This window comes from Odontesthes bonariensis, chromosome 8 (assembly GCF_027942865.1).
Source record: "Odontesthes bonariensis isolate fOdoBon6 chromosome 8, fOdoBon6.hap1, whole genome shotgun sequence".
Lineage (NCBI taxonomy): Eukaryota > Metazoa > Chordata > Actinopteri > Atheriniformes > Atherinopsidae > Odontesthes > Odontesthes bonariensis.
The window spans coordinates 19,022,408-19,048,011 of record NC_134513.1 but is presented as its reverse complement, the minus strand read 5'-3'; the positions used below and the strand labels follow the sequence as shown (position 1 = coordinate 19,048,011).

The window sequence follows — 25,604 nt, the reverse complement described above, 5'->3', positions numbered from 1 at the left end:
GAACACAGCGCAAGCAGATCTTGTCGCCGGGAGGAGACTGTGGAAAACGGGGAACAGCAGACTGAAAGATATTTTTGGCTGCCGTTCTAAGCATCGCTGCTCAGATTTAATACACAGTCAGCTGCCACTGTTTTTGTGCTAGCGACCTGCTTTAACCCAGTAGTCTTGTCGGTTCAGTTCACTTTAATAACCACACAGCAAATCTGGTTACAACACTCTGCACAGGGAACCATGCAGTCATGAAGATGACAGTTTTCAAATAGAAAACGAAGCCAGTCTAGTCCGTGATCTGGATCACTTACTGACATTAAACCGATACAGATTAACAAAAGCCAGGTGTCTGTTACTGTTTGAGATCCTAAATTAGAAGATGGAAATTAGAATTGGTTAAACGCCTGAGTGGGTACGATTTAACACCTCACTATTACCTACAGGGCTGTCGGCAGTTAGCCGACGCTGTGACATTGGCTGTTGTTGCTTCGGAGGAGGTCAGCAGTTTGATCTCCGGCTTCCAAAATCCACATGTCGAAGTGGACACAGAACCCCAATGTCTGTGTGTGACAGAGCGAAGCTTTGTGGACTCAAAAGTTTTGTATGAGTGTGTGTGAATGGCTTAATGTGGCTTGTAGTGGAAAAACACTTTAAAGGGATAGTTCGCCTCATTTGACATGAAGCTGTATGACATCCCATATTAGCAATATCGTTTATGAACATTTTCTTACCCCCTGCTGCGTCCTGTGAGCCGAGTTCCGGCCTCGTTTTGGCGTTGACGAAGGTAGTCCGGCTAGTTTGCTGGGGTTTAAAAAATAAAGCGTTCTGCTTCTCAAAACAATATGCGTTCAAAAGAGTAATACATTTGCATCACAAAATCGTTCTCCAGGAAAAAGTCAGACCTCACAATCGGTTGGTGCTATTTTCTCTCCCTTCATATCACTGCGTTCTGCCAGCTAGCGATAGCCGCACCTGTTACGGTGTTTACTGCTCTGAAGCAGGGGACTGCTCGAAGTGCAGGTCTGCACAGTTTACACAGCCCGTAGTGATACGAAGGTAGAGAGAAATAGCGCCAAGCGATTGTGAGGTCTGACTTTTTCCTTGAGAACGATTTTGTGATGCAAATGTATTACTCTTTTGAACGCATATTGTTTTGAGAAGCAAAACGCTTTATTTTTGTGGCCCCAGCCAACTAGCCGGACTACCTTCGTCAACGCCAAAACGAGGCTGGAACTCTGCTCACAGGACGCAGCGGGGGGGTAAGTCAATGTTCATAAATGATATTGCTAGTATGGGATGTCATACAGCTTCATGTCAAAAGAGGCGAACTATCCCTTTAACTGGTCAACCACGAGAGAGGCACTATACAAATGCAGTCCATTTACACTGACGCAGCTCCGAGTCTCCTCTGTTTGGTGTGCATGGATTACCAAAGGGAAGCAGCAACGGCATGACATGCTGCTGTTTATTCAATCAATACGGGACAACCGTCATTTGCGATAGGCCTCAGACTGAGCTGTCAGCAACCGAGTTGCATTGTGGGAAAATAGACATTTATTTGGCAAAGACAAAGATGGAGAAAAAAAAGACTGATTGAAATACGCTATAGTATAGTTCTTTCATACGCACATTTTTTTTAACATTTTTTTTTACATGTTATACTCTTTTCCACACAGTCAGAGTAAGTTCTGAATATTTCATGGAGAAAAAAAAAAGGTACTATTACTTTTTGAGAAATAACAGAAACATTATTTTAGCACTGAGAGCTATTACATCACCTGACCTTTCAGTTTTTAGGAACACCATCAAGCACACATCACAAGTTACTTTGTAGATGGCGGAAAAGTCCATATATTCCCTTCTGAATTCAGATTTTTTGTAAATTATTTTGAGGGGGGGGGTCAAACACTGTTTGCACATTAAATGCCCCAATTCTCCCCAGAACTCACAAACATTTATGATCTGAGTCAGAGATGAGCAAACAATCCCATCCATCTTTTCTGGCCTGGTACAAAAGTCATGCGATATTCATAACCTGGCTTCCAATTTATAGTCATTGCCGGAGATATCAATGGCAAGCCTTCCCTTGTGGCTCGACTGTAAGTTAATAGAAAATGAAATTTCATATCCACGGCTCAATACTAAATTGCTGCATGTTGACACTAAAAGTGATGAGCGATGATTACAAGAGCTGCGGTTTATTGCCTGAAAAAGACTGCGGAGAAACATGCTGAGAGTCTGATTGAGTTGTTGCGAGTGGAGGCCGGCACTGCAGTGGGGCAGAAATTTAAAAAAAAAAAAAAAAAAAAAAAGATGTGAAGAGGCAAGACACAGAAATTGTTATGATTTCAGTGAAAACATCTCAAATAGAGACTGTCAAGGACTAAAGCACCGAAAGCTAAATTTTGACCGGAAGCACCCAGAACTTTTAATCCTAAAGACTTTCTTATGGAATCAAATGCTGGTTTGCGTTTCCGCTATGGTTTAAAGTACCAGGAAGATTGGTCCGTCGACTCCCTACTGCAGTTCGATTTATAAAATAGGTCTGAGCAGCAGTGTACAGACAGCAGTGAAGCTATGGGTGTTGGCCAAAAATAATGAAAACACCAAGTTAAATCACAATTGTATCATACAACACTGAGTTAGTCATCCTTCGGCAGCAAGTGCTGATTGAACAGTCAAGTCGTTCCTCAAGCAGAACCTTTTTTTGGCTCTTTCAGAAAAGATGGCAGGGGGAAGCAATTGCTTACTCGTGGCTCTAACACACACCACAAATGTTCAGTTAGGTTTAGATCTGCTAAGTGGCAGGATCAGCCTCAATGTTCCACATCGCTGCAGTGATCTTCCTTCCAGTTTGTTACCACTTAGTGTAAATGTGCATGTTCTTCTCCTGACAAAATGCCATCGTCGTTTTGAAACGGCCCTCCAAAACTAACACTTTTTAGAGTAATAATACCATGCCGTGCTATTACAGGACCAAGAGAATTCCAAGAGAATTGCTGCACACACCATCACAGAACCACCTGCATGCTTGATGGCATGAGTCAGACAGTAAGAGTCAAAGGCTTCTTTAGCCATCCTCTGAACAAAGAAAATGCATAAAGGAATAAACTTCAGAGAAAATTAACATGGAGACTAATGGTGCATAGAGTAGTCTAGACATTGTTAGACTATGATGGACATGGACTATCAGCAAAGTGGAAGTTTAAAAAACTGGAAAAAGAACGAGGAGTAAGTCAGGTAGACAGCTCAATAAGGCATAAAAATGTTATTATTCTATCTACATCAAAAAGCTGTTTAATCTATCCAAACCTTCATAGGTTTAGACCAGAGATGCTCATTGCACGGCTCCTCAAGCTTTAATTGGTGGCTCGCACTCGCATAGTGGCTTATAACAATATGGTAACAATAACAATACATTTTTTCAAATAACACACAGCGAATACTGCACAGTATTAGGTATTTTTATTAAGTATTAATTAAGGCTTAATGGTGTTTCCTAAAAGGGGGCTCTGTTAAACCTGGCAACGCAGCCCGCTTAAACCACCGTCACACTTGACCGCAGTGCACGCTGGCTTAAGCAGCGTGAGGTGAAGGCAAAATGGATCGGTTTTTAATCAAAAAAGGGCAAAAACCAGCACAAAAACCAAACGAAAATCACCATAAAGACGCCAGAGAGGGGACGAGCAGGCAAACGTTGGGTGTACCGCGAGATGCAGGCACAATGGATCGGTTTTTAATTAAAAAAGGGCAAAAACCAGCACAAAAACCATGCTCATCTTGAATGTCTCACTATGATTACAACAACAAACTACAAATACAACATGAAGATAGTCAAGGACTTGCATGCCAGCTTTCGCTCATCCCAGTATTAAAGGTAAATGTGGTCTTAATTGAAAATGTATTGGCTGTGTTGTTTCTTTTTTTGTGGGATGTTTTATATGTAGAAATGCATATTTGCAAAAGGGGACTTAGTATGTTGTCGTAAAAGTGGCTCTTCCCTTGATTTTTCTCTGCCAATGTGGCTCTTGTGAAAAAAATAGTGAGTATCACTGGCATAGACCAAGACAAACTGACGAACATGACCTTCGCAAGATCCAGGAAATTAGGAGAGACTCAACTGTGAGCCGGCATCCACGACCAACTGCTGTCACCCAACAGAGACGCTGATCATTTGCCTCCATCTTCATTACGTAAGTTGACAAGACAAGAAAAAGTCACTAATGCAGCATGGAACACGGAGCAAGACATTTAGGTCTTGTTATTGCTTGGAAAGAGTGCTGCTTTAGATCTTCTGATATATCCTGGTAAGACGGCAAAAGACACAAAGTTGTTTGATCCGTTTTTAGCTGAATGACAAATAGACTAATTTTTATCTATACAGAACAAAATCAATCTACAGTCAACGTACAGGGAAAAAAATTGGGCTCACCATGAAATGTGAGAGCTACTCCAATGATAAAATAAATATCTTTCAGGTCATTAGATTATTCCTCTGCAAGAAATCTTTGCTCCAGGACAGAGTGGTAAAACTGTGCCTGAGAATGGTTTCTCAAAGCCATCCCGCATGTTTGATCTCAGACTGCCCTTAACCGTCAGCTAGAGGACCAGTACGTAACTCCCTGTGAAGTGACGACACCAAGGGTAGGTTTGGCTTTCTACCATACACTCCATCTTGTCGTCTGACTGCCAGGGTAGAGAAAAGGGCCCCAGCTCTCCCTTGGCTTTATGAACTGAGCAGAACAAGAAGTTGTAAGAACATGCAAAGCATTAAGAAATGTGTATATTTGTACCTCAATAAGCAAATGTCCATCGATCAAAACTATCCACATTATCCTGACAGGTACAGAGTGTACTGAACCCGAAAAGAGAACTGCAGAGGCACCTTAGAGGAAACAAATATAATGACAAGAGCTACGGGAGTTTTATTCATTAGCATTCCGTTTACGCAGGAAGGGATGTGTGCACTGCTGTGTATAGAAGGCTGTACAGTATGTAAAGTCATTGATCTTTGCAGGCACAAAAAGTCATATAGAGGTGAGTTCCTACAAATCCTCAACAACAGGGTGTAGAGGGAGATGGGCACAGGCTGCTTTTCATGCAAATCAGCTTAGTGTGTCGAGGACGTCTGCTGTAGAGCTGTTCAAGATGCTGTAATAAGATTTCACATTACCGCAAACCCAATAAATAAAAAAAAAGACACCTTGAATATCGCCTTGATGGCGGACTGCACACAAGCTCGTCTCTGAAACCCCGGCTTTAGCCGAATTCTCAAAGACTTCCGCTCTGCATAGGCAAAGAGCAATGCAAACCGATATGAATATAAATCTTCCTTGACAATGTGTAGAAATTAGAATGAACTCCAGATGTCGCTTTGGAAAAGTCTTGAGCCAACCATCATGTCTTTTCATGTTTACAGGAAAAATTCAAGCATACAAAAATGCACATATGTAAATTAGGGCTGGGCGAGTTAACTCGTTATTATCGCTTTGACGCATTGATTATTTGATGCTGATAAATATTTTATTGCACATTAATGTACGTTTTATTTATTTTTAAAAAATTATTAAAAAAAAAAAATTGGGGGGGGGTTTTGTGCCTTTAATAGATAGGAAAGTTCAGAGAGACAGGAAGCAGGGGGCAGAGAGAGGGGGAACGACACGCAGCACAGGTCCGTCCGATGCGGGACTCGAACTGGGGCCAGCTGCAGCGAGGACTAAAGCCTCTTGTACGTGGGGCACCTGCTCAACCCACTACGCCACAAACCACCCGTTTTATTATTTATTTTATTATCGTAAAAGTCTGTTGCTCACAGGCTTTTATTTTGTAAAAGTCTGTTGCTGTCCGCTGCGGAACCGGAAAAGAAAGTAATCGGCGGATCCACCAAACATGGAGAAGGGTACAGAACTTTTACTCGGCCATTTTCATTTTAAAGTTCTTCCAGACGGCGGAGTCGACAGAACCAAAGTCATCTGTAAACACTGCCAAGTTGAATTGTCTTCTCAGCGTAGTAGTTCCAGTCTAAAATATCACTTAAAGGCAAAACACACAACTGATAGCAGCAAGTCATTCAAGGAAACAGACAGTGGAGCGAGGCTTCTACATAAAAACTACATAAAAATGCTGATGTTAAAAGTGTGTTTGCACAACTAATGTTATGGCACTTTCATTCATATGGCAGCACATTTAAAATAAAACCAAACGCTAAAAGCTATACACTACTTTTGAATTAATTTTTTACGTACAAATGCGATTAAACTGCATAAAAAAATGCATTTTTTTCCTGGGAAAACATGCATGCTGGCTATTACATGGATTTAACTTAGAAACCTGTTACCTAAAAGATTTTGCAGACTAGTCAAGCATGACAACAGTAGCCTCAACAATAACTGCTTAGGAAGGGTTCAAAGAACACAAGAGAGAGTCTGAAGTGTCCATCCGGCCTCCAAACTCCTCACACACCAACCTGATGGGACCTGGTGGATCTGTAGGAAGCAAATCCGATCCACAAAGATGGCATCCACACAGCCTCCAGGGCTAAAAGGAGCTACAGCTTCTCACTCCAGGACACCCTCAGAGGTTCCTCTCCCCACAAAGATGCTCCCCATCTTTAAGGGATCAAGGAGTATCGGTCATCTAACTATTAACTTGTGTTGTTGGTGGCCATTCGGATGTTTAATTGATCACTACCCGTGGATCTCTCAAAAGTAAAGAGACCCTACACCTCTGCAAAACAGAGGGTGAGAGCAAAGTGGCAGAGCCCAGGGGAGTTGTTTTGGCCGCATGGAGAGAGCCTACTGTAAGGTAGGTGGTCATAATGTTATGGCTTAGGTGTGCACACAACAGCCCCGAGATTAACTGCAGTTTGGGTGGGGATTGGGAGGGCTACTTAGATTCCCAGATGATGCAATTAATCATGAGCAGCTCCGAGCTGGAGGCCAAGCACAAGAAAAAATAAAAAATAAAAAAAAATAATATATGTATATATTTTACAGAAACATTCATCTTCGTTGAGATTTTCTTTTTTTCCTAACTTCTTTTCGGCTAAAAGTTATTCTTTGCCAATTTCTAAAAAGGAGAAAATGAGATCATATTTCCTTCATTTATGATTTTTTTTAGTCAACTAAAAAAAAAAAAAATCTTGGCTACGGATGATCTGTTCAGTTGGTAAACAGTAGCACTTAGATTCATCAGGACACTCGCATTCAGCTTTGTGAACACATTTGCCTCTTACATATACGGTACATTAATACTGAATTTCTGCTGCTGTCATTCACATAGTTTTCTGTCACACAGCAAAACAGGTCTGAAATAGTCACTGAAAAGCAGGACACTAAGACTACATATCAACTTGGGGTCAATGAGAACATTTCTAGACTGCTACTCAGCTCTAAATAATTATAAATGGAAGATATCATGAAAATAAAAACATATTATAGCCGCTACGTCATCGGAAAAACCCACCATTCAAGCTCACAGAGCAGCAGGGCAGAGACATAGAGATGTTCAGAGGTGTCACTTGGGTGGGTGAATAAATTGAAAAGCTGGCAAGACGGGTAACGTTTGTCTCCTCGTTTTACATCATAAGTTTTGAATCCGTTACTCACCATGTGAGAAAAAGGAATTTGTGAGGCGAGTTAGTGAAAATGAAGTCAATGAAGTCTTGTGTGACATCGTTGATTTACAATCAGAACAAAATAAAAAATAATAAGCTCAGAGGCGTACGCTTCTGATGCTTTGGAAAAGCTGGAACAAGCTCTCGATTTTCATCTGAAGGTTTTTATTTTGCATCAGTATGTAAAACCTTAATGAAAAACGGATAAGACATATCAGATTCCACTTTTAAGAAAAAATCTGAGGCAAGTAACAGACCCAGAAGTTATCTCCGGTTTTGGTAGACTGTGTTGATCACAAGTCTCAAGCTGCATTGACCTTGTTTGGTTATCACAATGAATTCTTACACAATGTAATGTTTAGTTATTTTCTAAGTTGCATTGAGAACATAGAAAATGCTATTATGCATCTTCCAATATGGACTACACCCAGAAAGGCGAATCACTCTTCATGTGCAGTGTTGTTGTGGCTGCAGAGCGTCGGACAGTGAGCCAACAACAATCCAACTGAGGCCGGGGAATTTCAGCCTGTGCTAACGAGAGGGCTGCAGGCCAATTTTTAGCAATGTTGAGCCTATAAAGTCAGAATATTCAGTGCCACAGAGTATTTTATTCTTGTTCAACCAATTCAATCACTGACAGGCTACAATATCGACCCTAATGAGCTGGGTATTTGTTGTTCCAGTGGCACAAAGTAAATGTTGCGTTGCCATGAGACCCTATAACATTTGAAAATCTTGTTATACTTTCTCATATTTGCTACACTACTGATGATGGATCTGACATAACACAGATTAAGATATGAATGAGTCTATGGTATCTATCACAGAAAACAACCTGCTTGATCAATAAAAGAAATAGGACATTGATTTGGTCAATTTGGTTATACAGAGATTAAGCATAAGATGACAGCGGCTTTGATATCTCCTCGTAAACCAGACTTTTCTCTACAAGCTCTGCATGCTCAAACAGCATCATTTCACGCTTCTTCAGCACAAAATACCGTGAACCTGACAAAGTGGACACTTCATTCATAAGAACAGTGGGTTGTACGAACAGGGAGGTGTGATGTAGAAATCATTGAGATGCTGCCAGAGAGGACTACCATTAGAAAACTGAGTTGTAAAAAGTAGTTCATTTCTGTCTGCCGTTTGTGTCGAGTTGCACAAAACTCATAATAGCCTCGATAGAATAGAATGAGTAGAGACATCCAAGTCTCAGATCAAATCAGAGTGAAACTAATTCTATTGATCAAGTAGGCTGTTATTGGCTTTTAGATGAACTATTCTTCAGATGTGTTTCAGGTCCGTGATCAGCTGTATAGAACAGACTCGGGGCAAACTGTAGAAACATAGCTACAGGACATACAGCTCACTTTGATTGGGATGGTTTTCATGGTAACGTGATGCACAGCCGGCAGTTAGTTTTAGTTCAGGTCACCAACTAGTTCACAGATTAAAGTGTAACATTTCTACCTTAAAATAACAGCTTGAAAAAAATTGTGCGGCTAGAATGAGTTTCAATATTACGATTGGCCTGTCTCCTATGCCCTTCGGGGATCTGAGTTGGAATAACTGCGCTATGTAACTTTGCTGGACCGGCCCGGGAGCTGAGCGGAAGTACTTCGACTTGCTTTCTGGCACACCTACCGCAAAAACAAATAGACCCCTCTCACGCTCCCAGGTATAAGGCTAAGCTAGCGCAACATTGTCAGTACGATCATCATGGCAGAGGCACCCAAGAAACAGAAGAAGACGTTGACTGATGAAGCAAGAAAGAGAAAGAGAGAGGCCGACAAAGCAAGAGACCGTAACCGTACATTACCTCCAAGCCTGTAGGGGGAGCTCCATAATGGGCTTTTTGAGAAGTTACATAGTTGTGCTTTAAATGATGAAAGATGTCATTATATCACGGTTAAATTTGGAGAGAAAAAACGACAACGTTTGATCAACATCTAAATCCACTGACTGACATTTGAAATGGGGGTTAAATGGTTGATTTTCTGTAAATTTTTTCTTGAATCAATACAACTTTTCTTCAACATCACAGAAACACTATCAGTGTGGTTATGATGTCAGACATAAACAGAGATCCAATGGTTCTGGGGGACAATGTTTCAATGCTATCTGGGAGATATCTGAAACCCTGATCTTAAAACTGCTCCAGAGCAAATTATGAGTGCAGCATCAGTTACCATGGTAATAGGCTAGTTAAAACAGAGCCAGCTTTCGAGACACTGAAAACACTGACTTTGATATCCAAATAGCTACCATTGTAGTCACGTGATAAATTGCACTGAGAGGATATACGACGTAATATATCGGAATTAAGTAGCAGGCTTAACTCAAAGAAAACAAAAAAAAAAAAAAAAAAAAAAAAACAGCCAGCAAGATATATGTACATGTGCCCATAGAAGTCGCAAACCAAACTAAAAGGAAGCATTATCTACATTTTCCCTTTTGTTTAGCAAGCAAAAGCGTCTGTTTAATTTTTTTTACACAGATTTTCTGCGACATGTTCCAGCTTCGACTTGGACAGTGGAGTTGATCCCGGCCACTATAGGCAGTGCTTGTGTTTCAACCATAAGCGAGAGGTACATTTCTGAACCGCACCAAAGGGGCTTGATGCTACAATCTGGTAAAAATACGCCAATTAGCCAATTTTGGACGGAAGCTGCCTCAATCAGCACAAATTAAATGAGTTAGACAGGAAGTCAAACACCGACAATACAACGTAAAATTTCGTAATTTTAAAACTAAATCAATAAAAACACCCAACACCTGTTTAAGGCCAGAAATAAATGGAATACAAGAATTTTAGCCATGAATCAGGAAAGGCTGGGAAATACCCGTCCCTGTCGCCCAACCCTCTCAATGATGGAAAAAATGAACAATAGCACTCCCGATGTGAACTGACGTGAGGGACAGAACAAAACCATTTTACAGATGGAGCAGTGTCCGGTGGAAACAAGGGGGAACGCAGTTTGTAGAAGCAAAGTTTAAAAATCAACTACATTTATTTAGCATTATGATGGCTGGCCTGCAGCAAGGACAATTCCCTGAATCTGTCATGTTCACCGAGTCATGTGTTAGCGTCCATGTATTCCTCTGCAATACGCATACCATAGGAAAGTAGGACATGGGACTAAAAACAGAAATGGTGTCACCCGTGTGATTAAGGCTAAGGACTGCCCGAACGGAGGATACCATTATACCATTTTACACATTAGATAGACATTATATGTCTCATCATTCAGTCAGTTTTCTGTTACTGTTCCTCAACCTTCATGCAGACCTGCCTGTGAAAGCAACATGGACGTTAGTGCACGGTGTGTGCATGAGATTGTGCACGTGTAGATATGGCCGAGGCTGTAAGAACAGTCCTTCACAGTTATCTGACAACAACGTGTCACGTCGCCATAACAATTCACTAAAATGTACCAAATATGCTGTGGTTGTGTGAAACATAGTGGTGGATGGAAGTCGAAGTAAACATCATTTTCAACAGATTTAAGCTTGTTGGAAGATTCACTCAGTGGGGTTACATGGCCCTAAAAGGATCGGATTATTGGCTAAATTACAATAACACTGAGTTGCTCCTTAGTTGAGCAAGGGTAATTATCCTTGGATATATGGCGGTGAATGAATTAGATCATAGGCACAAAGCATGTCATACTCCGATACGATAGGTGGCGCTGTACCCATTTCAACTATTGCTAATAGAGCCACTTCCTGTTGACCCCTTCAACAACAACAACAACAACAACAAACTAAGGCATGCGAGAAAATGGTGAACGAACAGCAAGATGAAGCTACGTCCCTCTATATTTCGTTTGTGATGAGCTGCTTGTTGCACAAACGCGATGCACAACGGCGCATTCTCCATCGCGGTGTTTTTCTTTCCGACGGCGACCACGACAGTAATATCGTCTCTTCTGACTTCCGGTTCCCGACCCCGGGAAAAAATCTCGAGCATGCGCAGAACGCAAAGTCCAATTCACCACGTGCTTCACCGTCTACAAGCACGTTTATTTTGACTTTCAACCGAGTTATCTCGGGGTCTTAATCCGATCGCGAGTAATCCGATCCAATTTCTTGTCAGATTCAGAAGTCTACATGAACTTAATAACTCAGTCTTATTGTAATTTAGCCAATTATCCGATCCTTTCAGTGCCATGCAAATGTATTTCTCTTTTGAACGCATATTGTTTTGAGAAGCAAAATGCTTTATTTTCGCGACCCCAGCCAACTAGCCGGACTACCTTCGTCAACGCCAAAACTCAGCTGGAACTCGGCTCACAGGACGCAGCGGGGGGGTAAGTCAATGTTCATAAACGATATTGTTAATATGGGATGTCATACAGCTTCATGTCAAAAGAGGCGAACTATCCCTTTAAGCATTGCTGGACAGCTTACTGACAAGTATCCCGCAACAAAACGGGTAATTAAAATGTTATCATGACAGGTGTCCTCAACGTAACAGCATCAGTTACCTTTGGACAGGATTTTTGCCCTACCAGAGTTTCATCAAGTCCTTCATATATCAAAATTGGTTTTAAAGAAACAAACACAAAAGTGTCCTTTCTGTCCGTTTGTAAAACCTGCACTGCCACTTTTGATGTGGAAACATTCTTGCTGAGGAAAATAGCTCCTTTCAGGTTAAACAATAAACCAATAAATCGAACCCTAAAATGACCAGATGCATGGCAACCTCTTCCCATTCAGAGGTTGTCAAATGCAGCTGTTCTGTCAAAGCCTGGCATCACTGAGAAACAAACAGGTGTCCTTTGGGGCACTAACGCACCAGCTGTGATAAAATAAAACCCCAACAGCAAAACATCTTTCTGGAACAGTTGGCTCTTCATAGGGCCTTACAGATTAAGACGTTACTCAGCCGTCAGGCACGTCTGGAGCGTCGGTCAGCGTCCGTCTCTCTTGCATTTCCATTGTGTGCTCGTTGTCGCCACCGTCGTTAGAAACTGAAGACCAATAGATAATCCTAAACTCTGTTTTATAGGATGAGAAGGTACGAAAAAGAGAGCATTTGTAAAGAAAGGCGGGGGCACCTCAAACCTATCGGATACCTAACAACTCGGATACAAACATCAGGATGGATGCACAGAATATATGGCGAAAGAGTCAGAGCCACCGTGAACATAACTGTTCATTTCAGAAGCCGTGGGTATGGATACTGGATAGCTTTATATAGGATTTTATTTTCCTCTTAATCAGATGTGAGGAGCTAGAAGTGGATGAGACCTTGAAGCCACAGCGACTTGACAACCACACCCTGAAGGGTAATCGGCTTTCTCATCCATTTTTTTCCCCTCCTTTCCTTTCCTGGTTCGAGAAACCATTTGAGGCTTCTCGGAGCACTTTCACAACTCTATTTTCACTCCCGGGACAGCTGTCAAGGCTCCCAGGGGCCCTGCATGCTTTGTATTTACTCCTGAGGCAGTGTGAATCCCTACAACACAACTTTCCCCCCTAAAGGTTCTCTGGATGCGTGGACAGATGATTATCCTCAAACAGGCTCTTTGTGTCAGACTGCATTACCTCAAAAAGTTCGGGAGCCTGGACGGCTCATAATGATGCAGCTGAAGTATCACATCACCCTCTGATGCCGAAACCAACAATCAATTCCCTCTCTGTGGCCACACACTATGAAGTCGGAACATGCAACTAATTATTGGTTATACACACACACACACACACACACACACACACACACAATGTCCTCACTGCCAAAACCACCACAGTAGGGGTTCATAAATTGCATGTAGCGATTCTGCCACTTTCCACTTAATTAACAACAAACTAAAAATGAAAATGCATTCAGTCAGACATAATAAGCTCCTGTTGGACACACGACGCCGCATGATGTGAGCCATGTTTCCGCTACAGCACTTTAAACCAGGGATTAATAAATGTAGGTGCATGCTTCTGTGTGCACCCCATACGGGAATTGTACCGTTCTACATCTAATTACATCTTTTGTACTGTTGATTTCCAGTCTCTCATTCAGTTAATGCACATCCATGACACGGTGTTCTTTGAGAAAACATTAGCCGAGACCAGCTGAGACGGTCCTCTCTCTGGACCGGTCCGATGTAATTAGCATAACAGCGGTAAGTGAAATTAATTACTTCCAATGAGGAGTACAAGGTGGTGTCTGGATGTGTTCCATAATCGCAACATGGCAGCTCAAGTGCATGCCCATGAAACCCAAACCGGGTTAAGAAAGAGTCAACCAGCCTAGACACGAGCATGGACGTGCAGTGTGTTTTTTAGTGTGTAAAATAAACACAAAAAAACAAGTAAAACATACGGAAGCCCAGAGCGGTAGTGGTATGTAGGCCGTAGGACTTTTTTGATGGTTTTCTCGAGATAACGAGATAATTATGTCGTTATCTCGAGAAAACGATGATCGTTTTTTGGGATAACGAGTTAATTTACCGATGGTTTTCAAGGCCACTTTTTCTCCCCAGTCCGCCCTGTTTATATGTGTTTTATATGTATTTCTGGCAAAGGTGTACCCATTTTTACCCCCCTTTCATTGAAAACTGAATAAAGTAGCCTATGAATCAAACATGGAATGTGGAGCGTTTGTTTAACAATTCTGCTTGTGAAAATGCACAAAGCAAACCCCGCTGGTGTGACAATCATTTCGTTTTCTCGAAATAACGATATCGACACCTCTCGTGCATCATTCGGTAACCATAGAGACGGCCTAGTCCCCTCAGCTAGTCACTGATGAAGTTGACTATATCAGCAGGATCACTCAGGTTTAAACGCCTATTGAGCTGCAGTCGAGCCAGCTGTCTCCTTAAAGCAATATTATGTAACATTTCTACCTTAAAATAACAGCTTGAAAAAAATTGTGCGGCTAGAATGAGTTTTAATATTACGATTGGCCTGTCTCCTATGCCCTTCGGGGGTCTGAGTTGGAAAAACTGCGCTATGTAACTTTGCTGGACCGGCCCAGGAGCTGAGCGGAAGTACTTCGACTTGCTTTCTGGCACACCTACCACAAAAACAAATAGACCCCTCTCACGCTCCCAGGTACATTTGATTACTCTTACCTTCTCGGTCGACACAGCTTGCACCTTCTGACTCCTCGCCGGTTCGTCAACAAACGTGAAACGTGAAAGTGAAAGGGTGTTGTATTTACGACAGTGTAACCGTACATTACCTCCAAGCCTGTAGGGGGAGCTCCATAATGGGCTTTTTGAGAAGTCACATTGTATTGCTTTAAATGACGCGGGCTGATATGAAAGTTATCTCTACAAGACAAACAAATTGCGAACACATAAAACACATATAAACAGGGGCGGACTGGGGAGAAAAAGTGGCCTCGAAAACCATCGGTAAATTAACTCGTCATCTCGAGATAACGATCATTGTTTTCTCGAGATAACCATCAAAAAAAAGTTTATACGTACCACGGCCGCTCTGGCCTTCCGTAAAAAACATGCATGAGTTTATTCGTGAAATGTTTTCCAGCCTAAACAAATTCCGTTTAAAATAGCAGGATGGCTTGCTGGTCTTTGTTTTTAATGCAAGTGTTTGTACGAAAGAGTATTAGGACATTAAAGTCGACATGTCGAGAATAAAGTCGAAATGTCGATAATAAAGTTGAAATGTTAAGCTCGACATGTCGACTTTATTCTCGACATGTCGACTTTATTCTCGACAGGCAACATATAAATATTTTTTCTTATGCCTGGCCCTAATACTCTTCCGTATGTTTGAGAGACACGTTGGGAAATAAAAGTCCGTGATGGACATTCCCATCACTCAGTGCCAATTACCTCAAGTAAACGACTTATTCATCATCTTTTCCTCAGCGGAGTAGCAATAGATCAGCATTCAGTGTTCAGGACAACATATGCAGTGTAAAAGGATAATCACTGATTAAGTGTTATTGATTTTTTTCCCCCCCCATCTGAGGTCAAAATCTAAAGACAGAGAATCCAATTTATTACACCTATAAGATCTTCTGTCTGACTGTTTTACTGTCGGCTGCCCTCGTTGTGGCAGAGTTTCAGAATCTGAGCTCCTCTCCAGTGAAGTGGCATCAACTTCCGGAATCATTCCAGTGATTACGTGGTAATGAGTACATCACCCGAAATGAGACTGTTTAACGCCAGAAGGGCCCGAACAAGGAAATCAATGAAGCAGTGGGCACAACAGGTTAGTTTGCTGTTCCACCAGACACCCCCTTGAGAGTCGGCTTCTACACTCATTAATAAAGATAAACATCCAGGGACAGACAAAGACCGACTGCCTTCTGATCGTCCAAAGATGACAGACTCATTAGTATCGAAATCGAAAGGCTTAATCCTCCGAGCTCACTTCACTGATCAGACTCTGCACAGGTGCTGCGGTAAATTCTAGCAAAGCGTGTGCAGAACATCTCATGGACGCCTCCATTACGACTGCCTTGTGAAACCTTTCATCCCCAGTTAAGTATAAACTGAAGGGCACAGATTGCACTCTCCTCATCTTCTATTCCAAAGCAGCGCAGGAACACCTCAGACGCACAAGTCACCTCCTCGGCTACAGATGTTTCAATGCATTTCATTGTTTGACGTCACTTGAACCATTAATCTGTCCGTTTTTCATGGCACCGTTACAGCAGAAGCCTGATAATAATGTAATAATACACAGGCTGCATGAAGAGCAACAGCCATTCAATGGCAAATAATCCGGGTACACTAAAAAAAACAACTCGTAAAATTTACTTAAACAACCCTAAGTATTTGCACTCAAATGATTTAAGTAATATTTAATGCTGCAATATCAGGTAACACTCACTTGCCAGTATCAAGTAAATTTTACTCACCATAAAAAATAACAGTTTTGAAGATATTAAGTAACATTTACTTAATTACATCTAAGTTTTAAGTTCTATTTATTTAAACAAATGAAGTAAACTCTACTTGTTTTTCATAGGCAGGAACATCATTTTACTAAAAAATTTTAAGTAAATTTTATATATCTGTAGTATTTGCTGTTATGAAGTAACTTAGTAGATTTATGTAGAGTAAAGTTTATGTAGTATTTCTAGGTTTATGTGCATACAACTATTAAACATTTAAATTGTATGAGGAAACCTAAGTAAAACTTACTCTTCCCCCATAATTCATGTATTACGGTAATAAAATGTTTCATTTGACTTAAGAAGCTCTAGTTCTTACTGAATCTTAAAAATACAAGGTAGAAATGATGACAGTTACTCTAATGGAGTTTCCTTCACCAAAAAGTCACTATTTTCAGTGTACATAGAAGGAAAATGATATGCCGATTGTCTGTTAGACTGAAACGGCACCCAGCAGATATAGCTGACATAAACAGCAGTCTATACAGTGCCGAACACTATCTGTCAAATAACCCCGCCTGATACTGTGACATTTTAATCAAACGTTCATTTGAAAGCTTCAGCAGCAGTCAGCTGTCGGAGCGAACCTTTAACTGAGACCGTCGCTCCGAGTTCAGCCGAGTGCTGACAAAACTGGAGCTGAACTTAGCTCCTGATTCCAGAATTGTTCCCTTTCTCTCATTGAAGGCCAAAGAAGAGACTTGTAGCAGCTACTTGTGTATGTCCGTGCTGGATTATGGGGACATTTTTATCTCAAAACTGCTTCAAATGACATCTGATCTCATCCAAAGATGTTTAATGAGGAAGCAAAAAAAAAAAAAAAATGTTCAAATGTGCCTGTTTTAACTGACATTTCCAAACTCCTCACATTTAATCTTGTGATTTTAGGATTCGTTAATGCATCCTCGTTTGATCTTTAATCGTATTTAAAACTTTTTTTATAATTCTAATACATTTATCAAATGTGTTGGATCTGCTCCTGCTGTCTCGGCCGGAACCATCGTGTAAAAATATCTTTAATCTCACTGAGAATTCTTCCCGATTGAATATGGGTAATATTAATAATAATAATGATAGTATTCTCCAATTTACCGGGCTCTGCTACCCACAGTGATGCTGTGGTGTTTGGATTTGGAGCTGTATTTATGGCATTAATATCAACAGGTGCTCACATGCAACAAAATGGGGAAAATCTAAGAATCTAAGTGACACTTTTAGTTAGTTTCCCGAATGAAGGCGATCACGAAGGCAGCGATGATCCTGAAGTTGTGAAACAGACCTAACTTGTGACTGAAAAGCCTGGTGACAAAAATAAGGAGTGATCGAGTCACTCCTGGTGGGCAGCCAAAGTCTGAATCAAGGTTCCATCTTTGGTCTCAGCTGCAACAAGTCACCCGCACTCAAGCTTCTGCTGTCCAACACACAATTTCCCTTTCTTTAGAAATGTCCTCCTCCTGTTACAGGAGTCCATTCTAATAGTTTGACATGTTCTAACGTCTCACTCAGAAATGTTTTATGATCATACTGATCAATCGCATCAGTACGATCAGTATGACCCTGATCAGTCATTTGTGCTTTTTTTTTTTTTTTTTTTTTTTAGAAAAATACTAAAAGCTGTGATGAAGATAAGTGACATATCTGAATATTTATGAGAAAATGTAGCCCCAAGATACGTTTATTAATTCCTTTAAGTATCTTTAAGTGTGACAGATTTGTCTACGTTTCCTGGGCAGTATCAATTAAAATGTTAAAAAAACAAAACAAAAAAAAAAAATGGAGTGGATGGTGCGTCTGTTTCACTGTTTTGTTCGGTCACTTTGGAACGGTCCGATGTAACACGGGAGCGCGTTTCTGCGTGATCAGCACACGAGAGACGGAACTCAAAAAAAAAAAAAAAAAAAGAGTGACCACAGATCCTTCTTACGCACAAGTGTCGCTACTGGATCTGGTGTTCCGGACAGCTGTCGATGCAAGGCGGCTTAGATAAACACCGTAGCGCGGTTCATCCAGGTTTTATGAAGAAGAAGAAGAAGAAGAAGAAGGGGGGGGGTAGACTCTGAGAGACTCCGGGACAGCTGGTGAAACCTGGGAGCTGTTAATCCCCCAAAATGCGCTCCGTCGTTTCCAAGATTAATTCAAGGAACCATCTTTCTCTGAGTGGAAACCCGCGGCGTTGCTGTCTGGACCGGACCGACACGCGTGCGGTGCGCACGGAGGAGGCCTTAAAGGGGAATTTAAACGCACGCGCTTTTTTTTTTTTTTTTTTTGTTAAAGAAGTAGAAACCGCACGCGTCGCTTTAGAACAAACGAGCTCCCGAATGCGACGTGGTCTCCTGCGGATTGTGTGTGGGGGGGCTAAACTCACCTGATGCAGACAGGCTTCAAAAACTGCTGGTCTTTTGAGACGCCCTGATCAGAAAGCAAAAAAAAAAAAAATCCTGAATGATGAAGTCCGCGCTGCCGCTTCAACAGGAGGCTGGTGCCGTTAGCCCACTCATGGCACTTTGGATGCAGATGAGACGCTGGTCCCGGTGGCACACTTGCTCCGTGCAGTTGGAGCTTTGCGGTGATGTTGATCCGCTCCGGCAGCCTCAGCTGTTTAGCTCTGGCTACCAGCAACAACAACAGCTGAGTCGCTTCTGTGTCCTCCGGGCTGGATAAAGACTTCTTGTCTCTGACAGGCTTGCGGCTGCGTCGCGGTTTTGGAGCGCTCTGACCAGCAAGCCAGCGACTAAAAAAAAAGCACAATCGAAGGCTTTCGGCGGCTCAGCGGGGGTGCTCCGCCGAAGCTCGGTTTCTTAAAAGCGCCTCGATCCTCTGGGAGACTTGTTTCTCTTCCACTAACGTATTCCGATGTCGTCCAGGTCCTGGTCTTGTGTCTGAATTTCGGCCTCAACACAGCACCTCTTTCTTCCTGACGAGCAGCCGGCATCCAATCACGGCACTGGATTCCGAGAGGGGGCGCGGGGTAAAAAGGAGTGGATCACAGTGGACCGGAGTCTTAACTGGGGCCAAAGGACTGAAAAAGTCTGAGCAACCCGAGCCAGGGATGGATTAACTCGTCTCTAGTAGTGTGAGGTCTGAGGGAATCAGTTGTCGGGTCTTTTTGGAGACATATGGTGGGTTTTCTACCAGCTTATCAGATCAGATCCTCTGGGAGCAGACATGTGTAAATATGTGTTGTCTAAGTCAGTTTGCACCACATTCGCAGACTTTAAAGGTCCAGCAGATCTATCTTTATTTATTTGTCCATACACTGAAAAAAACAACTCATAAGATTTACTTAAAAAACCCTTTGTAAGTATTTCCACTCAAATGATTTAAGTAAGACTGAATGCTGCAATACAGTGGAAACCGCTTATAGTGATCACGTTGGTCCAGAGCCAATTTGAACACTATAAGCAGTTGATTACTAAAACCGAAGTTGTATTACAGTACAGGTATTTCACTTATTTTTTATGGAGAATATCATCTAAATGCCATTTGTATCGTTTTTCAATGAGAAAAACTAAATAAAACAGATAGCTTCAGCTTTTACTGAATTTTATTATCATGCAAATTTAATTACAGTACTGCGCAGTGCGCAGACATACTGTAGGCTAACTCAAATACAGTACGTTACTTATTCTCTGCTGTGCCGCCGGTGCATTTTTTTTCTTACAAGTCACGTTGGCTAGCGAGGCAGAAGTAGACGTCCAGAATGGAATCAAGGGAGTAAAAAATAAAATAGCTACACGTAGTTTTAAAATTATTTTTGCACATGTTTACATTCATAAAATGGCCAAAAATGAACATTATAAGCGGATTTCTTGATCACTATAAACGAATTATTTAAACAGCATTTGTATAGAAATGATTCCGTCCCAAGCCTTTTGATCTATATAAGCGGTTGATTACTATATCCGTGACCACTATAAGCGGTTTCCACTGTATTACGTTAATGAAATGTTTAATTTTACTTAAGAAGCTCTAGTTCTTACTGATTCTTAAAAATACAAGGTAGAAATGATGACAGTTACTCTAATGGAGTTTACTTCACCGAAAAGCCACTTTTTTCAGTGTATGTCTTTATTATAAAGTTCAATTCAATTTATTTTTATTAATATAGCGCCAAATACAACAAATGTCATCTCAAGGCACTTAAATAATAAAGTCCAATTCAAGCCAATTGGAATTCAATTCATTGTAATCATAATTATTTATAAAATAATCCAATTCGTTCATATAGAGCCAATTCAAAAACAATTTCCTAGCTAAGGAAACCAACGGATTGCACCGAAACTTGTCTTCAGTCCAATCTCCCGTCCTGAGCGTGCCTGAGGCGACTGTGGAAAGGAACGACTCCTTTTGAACAGGAAGAAACCTCTGGCAGAACCAGACTCAGGAAGGGTGGCCATCCGCCTCCACCAGCTGGGGTTTGAAAGGACAGAAAAGAGGGGAAAAAACCCTGTAACACCATTCAAAGGATACCTGCTGGAACAGGGAAACACGAGTCAATGACCACAATAATGTCACATGTACATAATATCATTTGAGAAATTAAACAGGGGAAAAAGAGAGTAAAGTGAGGAAAGGTGTGACAGATGAGGCCCCCCAGCAGTCTGGGCCTATAGCAGCTTAACTATGGGATGTTTCAGGATCACCTGAGCCATCCCTAACTATAAGCTTTATCAAAAAGGAAAGTTTTATGTTGATATTCATGTTGATACTTTAATCTGTTTCCTATATCTTCTTAATCCAATTCAGAGGGGGGGAGTGCTGGAGCCTATCCTGGCTGCCATTGGGCGGGAGGCAGGGTACTCCCTAGACAGGTCAACTGTCCATCATTACAGGGCCAAAACAGAGACAAGCGACGATAGCCCCTTTCACACTGCGACCCGCTACCTTAGCGGTTCCAAATTGCACCTTCGACCCGCGTCGAGCAATGTGAACGCTTGGCGTGTCAGGGTGACCCGTGTCGCCTGAAGCCGAGTTCAGGGGGCGTTGCCTAGTGGCAGAGCGTCACACGAAACACATAAAATGCTGGGCGTGTACAATGACGTAGGCACAAGCCATGCGTCGGAGGTAGGGTTAAATACAGAGTGGCTTCCTCCCCAGATGGCGTGGCACATGTCAAAATATGGCCAGTCCAATCGCCCTCTGCCACTCCTGCCGTTGTGGTCATTAACCGCATGGTACTTTTTCCTCATGGCCTTTAGTTTGTTGGTCACCTGCGTCTTGCAGCGTGGGAAACCGCGCTCTCCCATCTTTCTCGCCAGCCCTTCCAGCAGAGGTCCATCTTTCACCGTCTCGACATGTGGCGGTAAATAACGTCCTCTTCTCGGAGGCTGAGGAGCTCGCGGACCTCCTTGTCGCCCCAGTTGGCCATCTTCAAAAATATCTCGAACTTGATGTAGGCTAAAACAGAGTAAAACTTGTCCTCACCTGTCGCTGTTGTTCTGAATCAGCTGTCCATTCTGTCTTTTAAACTCCTCACGTCACGCCACGCCCACGTCTGACCCGCGTCAATTGCGTTCACACCAAACTCGGCTCGGCAAAAAGACTAGGGTCCGACGCGGGTCGAAAGGCGAGTCGAGTTGACGCGGCAGCCCGGGTCGGCAGTGTGAACGCAACAGCGGACACGCTAAATTCGCGAATTAAACGCGGGTTATTCCTCAGTGTGAAAGGGGCTATAGATGATGCAAAGGGCAAAGCTAACAAGTGGCTTTTGATTCTTTAGCTACAAACAGCCCAGCACACATACACTCGCTCTTTTGGTCACTTTAGAATCACCATTCAACACTAACATGCATGTTTTTGGACTTTGGAAGGAAGCCGGAGAACTAGGAGAACCCACAAATGCACAGGGAGAACATGCAAACTCAGGATTCGAACCGGAAAACGTCTTGCTTATTAAAGGGATAGTTCGCCTCTTTTGACATGAAGCTGTATGACATCCCATATTAGCAATATCATTTATGAACATTGACTTACCCCCCGCTGCGTCCTGTGAGCCGAGTTCCAGCTGAGTTTTGGTGTTGACGAAGGTAGTCCGGCTAGTTGGCTGGGGTCCCGAAAATAAAGCATCTTGCTTCTCAAAACAATATGCATTCAAAAGAGTAATACATTTGCATCACAAAATCATTGTCCAGGAGAGAAAATAGCGCCAAGCGATTGTGAGGTCTGACTTTTTCCTGGATTAACGATTTTGTGATGCAAATGTATTACTCTTTTGAACACATATTGTTTTGAGAAGCAAAACGCTTTATTTTCGGGACCCCAGCCAACTGGCCGGACTACCTTTGTCAACGCCAAAACGAGGCTGGAACTCGGCTCACAGGACGCAGCGGGGGGTAAGTCAATGTTCATAAATGATATTGCTAATATGGGATGTCATACAGCTTCATGTCAAAAGAGGCGAACTATCCCTTTAAAGATATGCTGTTTGTTGTAGGCAGATAACAAAATGAATCAAATAAAAAAGCAGCTCACAAATATTTAGACAGAGATCACCATGAATGAATTGGGGAGTTGTTTTTTGCAGGTGGCAACAACACAGCAGATGGTCTCACACACAGTGTTGGCAGGAAACACTGATGCCCCATTATGTTCAACAACGTATGTACTTTAGGAGATTCAAAATGTCAGAATTGTAAAAAAAAATCCATTTCGAGCAAGACTAACGATAAGTCCGGAATTTGAATCGACAGCATCAGTCGAGCAGCTTGTTGTCCAAATAGCTCTTAATAATCAGCCCTGGCCACTGAAAAAAACTGCATCGGTTAACCAGGGTACACCATTGCTCATGATGTCATTAAGCCCTGATTGGGAGTGATGACTTATTCTTCTTGTCATTAACAATGGACCCGACACCCACTCGAGGTGAAGGTCTGCATGGTACGGGTGTAAAGACATTTTGAAATGGTGGTTACTCTGTCGTCTCAGATCTAGAGGCAGTCAGAGAGAAAAGGAGTCATGACATGGAGGGAGTGGGAGGTGCGGTGGGAACAGGAGGAAGAGCGGTGAATTAGGAATCACAGAGGACTGTATTCTGGCTGACGAAGAAAAGATTTTGGACTGCTCAAAAAGCTTCTCACCTGCCGATGGACAATGAGGACGATGCAAAGGGCAAAGCTAACAAGTGGCTTTTGATTCTTTAGCCACGGGCAACCAAACACCACATGAATGGCATTTAGATTCATTAAATGGCAGGGCGTTTTCTTCGTGGTGATGCCAAGCTGTCATTGGCCAGAGATGATCATTAAAGGATGCCTGCCTCTGTGGACACAGAAAAGAGGTTCCAATTATTTAGTGGCGTTTGATGGATTATTGGCCACAGTAGTTTCTCTCCTGCCCTCTGCTGTCTGTTTCACCATGTGTCCTGTGTTCAGAACACTTAGAGCAGAGCAGAGAGACAGCTGCAGTGAAAATATCCTCGCTCGTTGTCAACAACTTGTCACATTACCGTAGGTGAACGCATTTCCCAACAACTGTCACATGTTATTTAAGTGTATTTCATACTGGATAAGCATAATTTGACGATAACGAATGCCTCTTTGACACCCTCAAAGCTGAAAACGTGTATTTCTTGAAATCAGTAACTGACCGTAGAAAACCACTGGGTGTCTCACTGGAGCATGGGAATATCGGTCCAAACCGAACAGAGCCAAAAACCAAACGGTTTTCTGGAAACTTCAGAGTACTCTAAAATCTTTTATATGTTTTATCTGCTTTTTATTTATTTATCTTATTCCTGGATTCACGAGTCGCCCTCAGACCCAGAGAGGAAACAGCTCTCCCACTGCATGAGGTCCCCTTTCTTTCTTTCTTTCTTTCTTTCTTTCTTTCTTTCTTTCTTTCTTTCTTTCTTTCTTTCTTTCTTTCTTTCTTTCTTTCTGTCTCTTTTATAGATACGAAGACAGAAACTTCCATCCTGCCCTCCCTTCATATGGTGTCCATCTGCTCGAACCCCCTGACAAGGAGACCCCATTCTTAATGCCCTAGTCATATTGAATGGGGTGGAATTCGATAAACATATGAATAGAATAAATGGTAATCAAGCAATTACTGAGATTCGAATAAGGTACTGACAAATCAAGTGAATCAATCAAGTGAATCAATCAAGTCAACTGTGTCTATTGGAGAATCCAATTGCAAGATTAATGTATTTTACATTTCTTCAATGGGGGAAAAAGGAATTTCTTTATCCTGGACAGTCTCCAATAACTCCTGCATGTATATAATCCACTACTCTCCAAATGGCTTGAGCACTCCACACATGGCCCACAATTTTGATCCAGGACACAGGAGAAGAAGAAACCATTAAGTACAAAGAAAACCATAACGGTTAGCGTGAAAAAAAACTTTCTGAAAAAAAAATGTGTGTATATACACACACGTTTTTTTTCCCCAGCGAAATTTCCAATAAAGCTGCTCTAATCCACATCATTTTCTGTTTCTATTGTCATTCTGCTAAACATGTCAGTAAATGTGACTGAAAATCAGCCCTTTTAGACTACGTGCCAACTCACGGGCACCTAAAGCATTTCCAGACTGCCGCTCTGCTCTAATAAAGTCCTAATTTGTCTCCAGCAGGATGACTTCTGTAACGGCCTGCTCACTGGGCTCTCTAAACGGGCTATCAGACAGCTGCAGTACATCCAGAACGCTGCTGCTGAGGCCTGACTAGAACCAGGAAATACGACCATATTAGTCCAGCGCTCAGGTCTCTGCACTGGCTTCCTGTCGCTCAGAGAATAGACTTTAAAACAGCTCTGCTTGTGTACAAGTCTCTTCACGGTCAAGCGCCAAAGTACATCTCTGACATGTTAGAGCCTTATGAACCAACTTGGGCTCTGAGAACCTCAGGGAGGGGTCTCCTGCTGGTGCCCAGAGTCAGGCCTAAACAAGGTGAGGCTGCATTTCTGTTTTATGCCCCTAAAATCTGGAACAGTCTTCCAGAAGATGTGAGACAGGCCTCAACTCTGACAATGTTTAAATCCAGGCTGAAAACAGTTCTATTTAGCTGTGCATATGACACCTGAAAGTATTTTATCTGCACTCTTCGCTTTTAACTTAATTATTTAATGATTATTTTTATGTTTTATGGAATGATTTTATTTGCCTTCTTGGGATTTTATG

General features: G+C 42.0%; 1 protein-coding gene across 1 annotated transcript in view; it reads right to left on the bottom strand.

The window, feature by feature from the left end:
• The window catches only part of large1 (LARGE xylosyl- and glucuronyltransferase 1), a 120,434-nt gene extending 101,007 nt beyond the window's left edge, over positions 1-19,427 (bottom strand). Inside the window, exon 1 of the mRNA XM_075472003.1 lies at positions 18,850-19,427. The gene's annotated coding sequence lies outside the window, so the exon portion shown is untranslated. The remainder of the gene's footprint in view (positions 1-18,849) is intronic.
• Between the last annotated feature and the right edge of the window lie 6,177 nt (positions 19,428-25,604).